This window comes from Lynx rufus, unplaced genomic scaffold (genome assembly GCF_022079265.1).
Source record: "Lynx rufus isolate CCGP_SWC_20201006 ecotype Redwood Valley unplaced genomic scaffold, mLynRuf1.p SCAF_19, whole genome shotgun sequence".
In the NCBI taxonomy this organism is placed as follows: Eukaryota; Metazoa; Chordata; class Mammalia; order Carnivora; family Felidae; genus Lynx; species Lynx rufus.
In genome coordinates, this window is record NW_025814833.1 from 11,850,923 (window position 1) to 11,858,998 (window position 8,076).

Consider the following 8,076-nt stretch of genomic DNA (forward strand, 5'->3'; position numbering starts at 1 on the left):
CTCCAGATCCTCTGTTCCCTTCTCTCTGCCCCTTCCCCACTTGCTCTCTCCCCAAAATAAATAAATATTAGAAAAACAGATTTCAAATACATTTTAAAAAGACTTAAATCAACAACTTAACTTTACACTCCCTTTTGATTACTAGCTGCATGAAATACCTTTTTCCATCTTTTTACTGTCAATCTCTGCATGTGCTTATATCTAAAATTCCTCCCTTTGGGGCGCCTGGGTGGCTCCGTCGGTCGAGCTTCCGACTTCGGCTCAGGTCGTGATCTCGCGGTCTGTGAGTTCGAGCCCCGCGTCGGGCTCTGCACTGACAGCTCGGAGCCTGGAGCCTGCTTCGGATTCTGTCTCCCTCTCTCTCTGCCCCAACTCCGTTCTGTCTCTGTCTCTCTCAAAAATAAATAAACATCTAAACAAATTAAAAAAAAATAAAACTGCTCCCTTTTAGGCAACATATACTTGGATTCTGTTTTTAATCCATTCTGCCAATATATAGCTTTTGACTGGGGTGTGTATTTACATTTGAAGTAATTACAGGTGTAAGCATTTACTTCTAGCATTTTATTTTTTTTTTTTTGTTTTCTGTACCTCTTAAAGCTTTTTTTGCCCCTCCTTTTCTCCATTATTGCCGACTTATCTTCAGTTCATTTTTTTGTAGCGACACATTTTGATTGTTTTCTTATTTCCTTTTGTAGATATTCAATAGGTATTTTATTGTGGTTATATATAACCACATAGAACATCCTAAAGTTATGATCATCTGTCTTAAATTGATACCAAAATTAATTTCAATTGCATACATAAGCTTCACTCTTTTATAACTCTGCTTCCTGCTTTCGCTTTATGTTATCGATGTCACAAATTACATCTTTAGATGTTGGATACCCACTTACATAGGTGTATAATTACTTTTCACGATTGTACCTGTGTAAATCCTGTAGAAAATAGCAAAGTGGAATTACAAACCAAAATTGCTATAATACTGTTTTGTTGTGTGTGTGTGTGTGTGTGTTTTTCACATTTGCCCGTGCATTTGCTTTTACCAGAAATCTTTATGTTTTCACGTGGCTTTGAGTTACCATCTAGTGTCCTTTTATTTCAACTTAAGGATTCCTTTTAGTATTTCTTTTTAACATTACTATTGGTGATGAACTCTTTCGGATTTTGTTTGGATATGTTTTCATTTCTCCCTTATTCTTTGTTTGAAAAAAAACACGTTTATTTTGTTTTTTGAGGGAGATAGAGCATGGCCGGGGGAGGGGCAGCGAGACGAGGAGCACAGAATCTGAAGTGGGCTCTGTGCTAAAAGCAGAAAGCCTGATGTCGGGGCTCAAACTCAAGAACCGTGAGATCAGGACCTGAGCCAAAGTTGGATGCTTAACCGACTGAGCCACCCAGGTGCCCCGTTTTTTTGTTTTTTGTTTGTTTGTTTGTTTGTTTTGTCCCTTATTGACAGACATCTTTGCTGGATGTGGAATTCTCAGTTGACAGTTCATTTCTTTCAGAAAATATAAAGATTTCTTTCAGAAAAGATAGTCTTTTTTTGAACCCCCCCCAGTAAGTTTTTCAATTCAGTTATTGTCTTTTACCATCTCAGAACCTGATAGTTTATTATTTCTATCTTTGTTGATATTCTCATTTTGTTTATATCTTTTCCCCGCATTCCTGTAGGTTTTGTCCATGTTTCTCTTTAGCTCTTTGAACATAGTTAAGATAGTTTTTTAAAAGTCTTTGTGTAGATGCTTCTTCAGGAATGATTACTGTGGATTTACTTTGTTTCTTTGAATTGGCCATGTTTTCTTGTTTCTTTGTATGCTTTTTGATACCTTGTGGAAAATCCGGCGTTTGAGAAAAATGCCCACCGCTTCTCATCTTTAAAGACCGACATAGAGGACCTTCACCATTTAGAGGCCCCCCCCCCCTCCTCCCCGAGTCTTAGGATCAGCTCAGGGGCTTTTCTGGGCATGTGTTCTTTTGTGGGTCTGTGTGTGTGCTTTTTTAATTTTTGGTTTTTATTTCCCAACTGCTTTTATTATTTATTTATTTAGTTTGTTTATTTATTTATAAAGTTTATTTATTTATTTTAAGAGGGGGGAGGGGCAGAACCTAACACGGCTCGAACTCATGAATCATCGTGAGATCATGACCCGAGCCGAAAACCAAGAGTTGGATGTTACCCAGGCGCCCCTTCCCAGCTGCTTTTAAATGTCTCAGTTTTCCAAGCTGTCTCATTCTAGCTTCTCGTTGAGGCCTTAGAAGTTCCACTGTATTCCTCTACTTACAATCTCTTGCTCCCAGGCACCGACAGGTCTGCGGTCCCCCTGTAGTGTTCACGTGCCGAGATAGATACTCTCCATTGTCTTGTATGACTTCCAGACTGAGATCCAAAATTTTCTACTGTTCCTGTTGTAACAGGAATCGGTCTGCTATTTTTCAACCATGCCCCCATCAGGGAGGGGTGAAGCAAGAGTGAGCCAAAAGGCTGCAAAAGGCTGCAGAATTTCCCCCTGTTTTTATCGTGCTTTTTTCTTGATTGGACAATTACTTGGTTGGTATAGATCTTTCACTGGTTTATAGAGCTTCTATAAAGCTATTTTAGTCAAGCTATCATTGTTTGATAGTTCCATGAGGAAAAGAGGGTAGAAGTCTGGAATTTCCTGATCTGCCATCTTGTTGATATCACGCACTAACAATTGATTTTTTTAAATTTTTTTAAATTAAAAAAAATTTTTTTTTTTGAGACAGAGAGAGACAGAGCATGAGCAGGGGAAGGGCAGAGAGAGAGGGAGACACAGAATCCGAAGCAGGCTCCAGGCTCTGAGCTGTCAGCACAGAGCCTGACGCGGGGCTTGAACTCACGGACTGTGAGATCATGACCTGAGCCGAAGTCAGACGCCCAACTGACTGAGCCACCCAGGTGCCCCAACAATTGATTTTTAAAATATGACAACCGGTAGAAATAATTAAAAGTATAGAGCCTCTCCACCTGTGAGACACTGACAAAAACAAACTCAAATAATGGAATGAATGCCACATGTATTATTAACTTTCAATTTTGTTACCTCCTATTCATGACATGCCAAATTTTTTTTCTTTCCTTTTCCATTCATCATTAGTAACTTAAAAACCACCTCCTTTGTTTCCATACTTCAGGAAATAACTATTTTTCTAAGGTATGAACTTAGAATTGTCACTCATCTGACTTACTGTTTCGACCAGCTATGGTCATTTTTTTGTATGTATGTGTCAAATTGAGGTTTCCTGACTCTTTACCATTTCCCAACCCTGTTAGATTTTTACTGTGATAATTTTATACATATCTGGAGCGGGCGTTCACTCACTTCTCTCTTTTGTTCTTCCTCTTCTCTTTTTCCCTTTTGGGAAATATTGATGTTTAATTGATCAAAAATTTGTTCTGTCATTATGTGAACACTACAGAAATATGTTTATCTGGAGATAAACAATCAAGAACCTCCAAACAAAATGTAAATTTAAGCGTATGTGTTTTGTTCCATTGAGTATGTTGGCTTCTGGATTTTCCTTTCTTCTCACTAAAACTGTAAGTCAGATGAAAAAAATTAGCTGTGACTTCAAACATTGGCATAGGTTGGTAGGTAACAAAATAAGCAGAAAATAGTTCATGTAATATTCTAAATAAATAGATGACACTTTGGACAATCGCAGTCAGTTCCTTTCAGTTTAACGACAATTTTTTGTCTTCTCCTTGATTTCACCATTATGTAAAAATAATAAAGATGTGATATTCTAGATAGTTCAAGAATGTAATTTATGAAGGTTTAAAATATTTAAATTTGCTGCTTTATTTTATAGATCAAATAAATTGTTATTATTGTCTCCACAAATACTTTTAAATTACTAATATATAAAATTTTGTGAACTAAATGAATTTCTAATGATGCGTATATTTTAAAAAGCCTATTCTTGTGAATTTTTATGATGCCACAAATTATCAAGACTTAATGTGTTGGCTTAAATCATAAATTCCATGTCTTTAGTGAACTTTATGCCCTTAAATTCATATTAAATTGAGCTAATTAGTAAATATTCTTTGGCTATCTGAACAATTTCTAAGCAAGAAAAGTGCATAAAGCATTGGTCAGTAAACAGAATTTTTCATTTGCTCTTGTTCCTTATTTCTATAACAGCTATAAATTAATAGGATAAAGAAAGTCTTTGGATAGTATTAATATATATGTTTGTTGTTACTTTAAAATTTTATAAGTAATATGAAATGTATGATGGTGATAAAAAGAACTAGACAGTTCTTGACTTCCTGGCTTCTAGTTTTCTCTGTAAGGAAAGAAGTTTTTGTTTTTGTTTTTGAGAAAGAGAGAGAGAGAGAGAGAGAGATAAAGAAAGAGAGAGAGAACATGGAGAGGGGCAAAGGGAGAGAGAGAATCTCAAGCAGTCTCCACACCCAGCAGAGCCCGACATGGGGCTTGATCTCATGGCCGTGAGCCCAAATCAACAGTTGGACGCATGACTGACTGAGCCACCCAGGCTCCCCAGAAAGAAGTTTTAATGGTTGATTCTAGTAAAGATAAATGGTTGAGTTTAGACTAGGTATCGTGGTTAGAGAGGAATGAACACATATGAGATCATGTATATAATTTATTTATTTATTAGAAAAATGATTACAGTTTTATTAAGATGATAAATTCAACATTCCTTGCACAGTGTTTTATTTAATATGCTTGTAAAGTTAATTAGATTTTAAAAATAAGATCAGAAGTTTCCCATTATCATGTAACTATACACTTATATAGGTATAAACACATTCGTATAATGCTATGTTAGGATTAGAAATAAAGGTGGTTTATGAGTCCTTTACTGGAAATTATTACATTAAAATATACAGAAAATAACTAAATCATAATAATAACTAAATAACTAAATCATCTTTTTAAAAGTTCCTTATTTAGGGAAAAAAGTTAAGTTCCTAATAATTATTGTTGATTATTACTGTGTTTCCAAAATATTCGCTACAAACGTTTCAAGATTTGTACATCTTGGCCATTGGCAGGAATGTGCTTATGCAACGGTCTCTGTTGCAAATTTATTTAACTTAATGGTCATATATCTATACGATGACTTCTCTCCCCTTGTAAGCATTTTACTTTTTATGCTAGCATAAATGAAAATCCACCCCAGTTCCCCCCCCAAAAAAAATCTTGGTTTGTGCTATGAAATGATGTTTCTGACTATTCTGTTATCTTTGAGAACAATTGTGGATGAAAATAAAAATTTGTATTTGCCTGTTTGTGCCTTTTCCTATTTATAGAGGCAAGAAGGGTATTATAAACAGTACAGAAAGGTGCCTTCCAGGTCCTTCTGTTTGCTAACGACTATTCCTTCTCTGGGTCCCTAACAACATGAGTTCAGTTTGACACTGTGTAGAACATATGCGTTTCCAAGTAGCTATTCCTTTATAATGAAGATCTCATCCTTTTGGCTATTGTTTAAGTACTGTGACTACCAGAAACTTGGTGACATGTGAAATATTCTTGATTTGCTGGATTTTAGGAAATACGAAAGGTTACTGACATTTTAGTCCTGTTAGTACTTGTGAAAATATCTCAGAAAGGATACGTTTGATATTATGAAGTGTGATGGTAGGCATTAGACACAGGCAGGTTGTTGGCAATGGGAAAACTTAAACCCTTTAGGAGGGAACAAGTCAAGTAAGTGTGGTTTAGAAGGATGGCTGAGAGATGAGAGGTTTCGTGGGGGTGTGTGTGTGTGTGTGTGTGTGTGAGAGAGAGAGAGAGAGAGAGAGAAAGAGGCAGCTCAAATTGTCCCAAATAAGGGAAAGATAGGAAATGAACAACAATACTCTGCTTCTTAGTTAATTACTATTAACAGGCTAACCTGGTGCAGTCTTATAAGTTCTATTTTCTAAAGCTACGTGGTTCAGATAGGAATTACAGAGGACTACCTTATTGTTGGGATATGATGGAAAAAAGTGTGTTTCGATCTTGATTTCCCATCAGAATGAGGCTTATCTCGTATGCTTACAGAAGGCGGTTATTTATTTATTTATTTTTAATGTTATTTGTATTCAAGTTAGCTAACATACAGTGTAGTCTTGGCTTTAGGAGGAGAACCCAGCAATTCATCGCTTACGTAGGACACCCAGTGCTCATCCCGAAAAGTGTCCTCCTTAATGCCCATCACTCATTTAGCTCATCTCCCCACCCGCCTCCCCTCCAGCAACCCTCAGTTTGTTTTCTGTCTTTAAGAGTCTCTTCTGGTTTGCCTCCCTCTCTGTTTTTACCTTATTTTTCCTTCCCTTCCCCTGTGTTCATCTGTTGTGTTTCTCAAATTCCACATATGAGTGAAATCATATGATATTTTTCTCTGGCCGACTTACTGTGGTTTTGAAGTCCATGGGCTGGTCCTTTGCCACTTCATTTTTACATAGGAGAAGATTAATCCCCCGACCAATGAGCTGAAACCCGTAGGGAAGGAGGTTGTGAAAGCTTTTGTTTACTCCGCAGTTTAGAGAGAAGACTTAAAGTCTTCTCCCTCCTGAGACTTGACTATGCTAAGATGTACTCGACATCAATTTTTTAATACCTGGATTACGTTAGTTACTTGATGGGGTTCTGCAGGTGGAAGGGAGTAAAATGAGAAAATAGGTTTAATAGAGTTGTGTGAGGGTAAAGGAGTAGGAGAGAATGAGGGGGAAAAAAAGGATACTGAGGACACTACGTGTAAATTTTATTACAATTATCCCCATGTCTTGACATATACATCATACAACATTAAACTTGAAAATACCACATTCCTCGGCCACTTGGATGTTATTGTGAAATATCTGTGGGCAACTTGGTGAGTGTTTCCACGGCCGGTGTTTGAATGTATGCGATTTTTCGTTCGATCATTGACAGGGGAAGCTGGTATCATTTAAATGCTTTGCTTAAGGTCTCAGAATTGGTTCGCTGGGAACCAGGTCTCCTGATTTGGGGTCCTCTCATTTGCTTATCCCCAAATAGAGAAGAATCACGAGTTAGATAGTCTATGGTATGAATTTTCTGTTCCTGCATTGAAAAGATTAACAAGGGGCGCCTGGGTGGCGCAGTCGGTTAAGCGTCCGACTTCAGCCAGGTCACGATCTCGCGGTCCGGGAGTTCGAGCCCCGCATCAGGCTCCGGGCTGATGGCTCGGAGCCTGAGCCTGTTTCCGATTCTGTGTCTCCCTCTCTCTCTGCCCCTCCCCCGTTCATGCTCTGTCTCTCTCTGTCCCAAAAATAAATAAACGTTGACAAAAAAAATTAAAAAAAAAAAAGAAAAGATTAACAAATGGCGATATACGTTAAATCTATATAATATATATAATGTCAGGTCGAATGACAGATAATTCATTATCTCTCTAGCTGTGAAATTGACAGAGGGAATATCAAATGATACTAAGACATTGTTTATATAATTTAAGTGTTTGCCCCTTTTTAATTGTACTATGGACATTCTGTCATCGCTCAGAAGTTTCTCTTGGGTATGCTGCCATATTTAACTACCTCTGTAACAATGTCATACTTTTTTTTTTGAGAAAGAGAGAGAGAGAGAGACAAAGAGAGCAGGGAAGGAGCAGAGAGAGGGAGAGAGAGAATCCCAAGCAGGCCCCACACTGTCAGCCCAGAGTCCCACGCGGGGCTTGAACTCACAAACCGTGAGATCATGACCCGAGCCGGTGAAGAGTGGGAGGCTTAACTGACTGAGCCACCTGGGCACCCCAACAATGTCATACATCTTAAGCTCAAAGTATAGCAGCTCCTGGTGTGTGGGAGATGGGAGCCCATTTTGGTTTGATTTTGAAGGAAAAGTATATGAGTGCAGAATGAAAACCCTAGTTTTCTCAAAATAATCCCTATCTTCAACCTGAACTGTCAGCGAGACTCTCCTTAACAAATGAGTCAACATGACCACAGGAGGAAGGTACTTCATATCCAGAAAGCATTACAATATTTTTCATTGTATGACAATAAAATTCACCCTAGGTTTATATAATGTATCTCTAACGCATTCAGTGAAAGTTTAATGCAAACGCATTTGA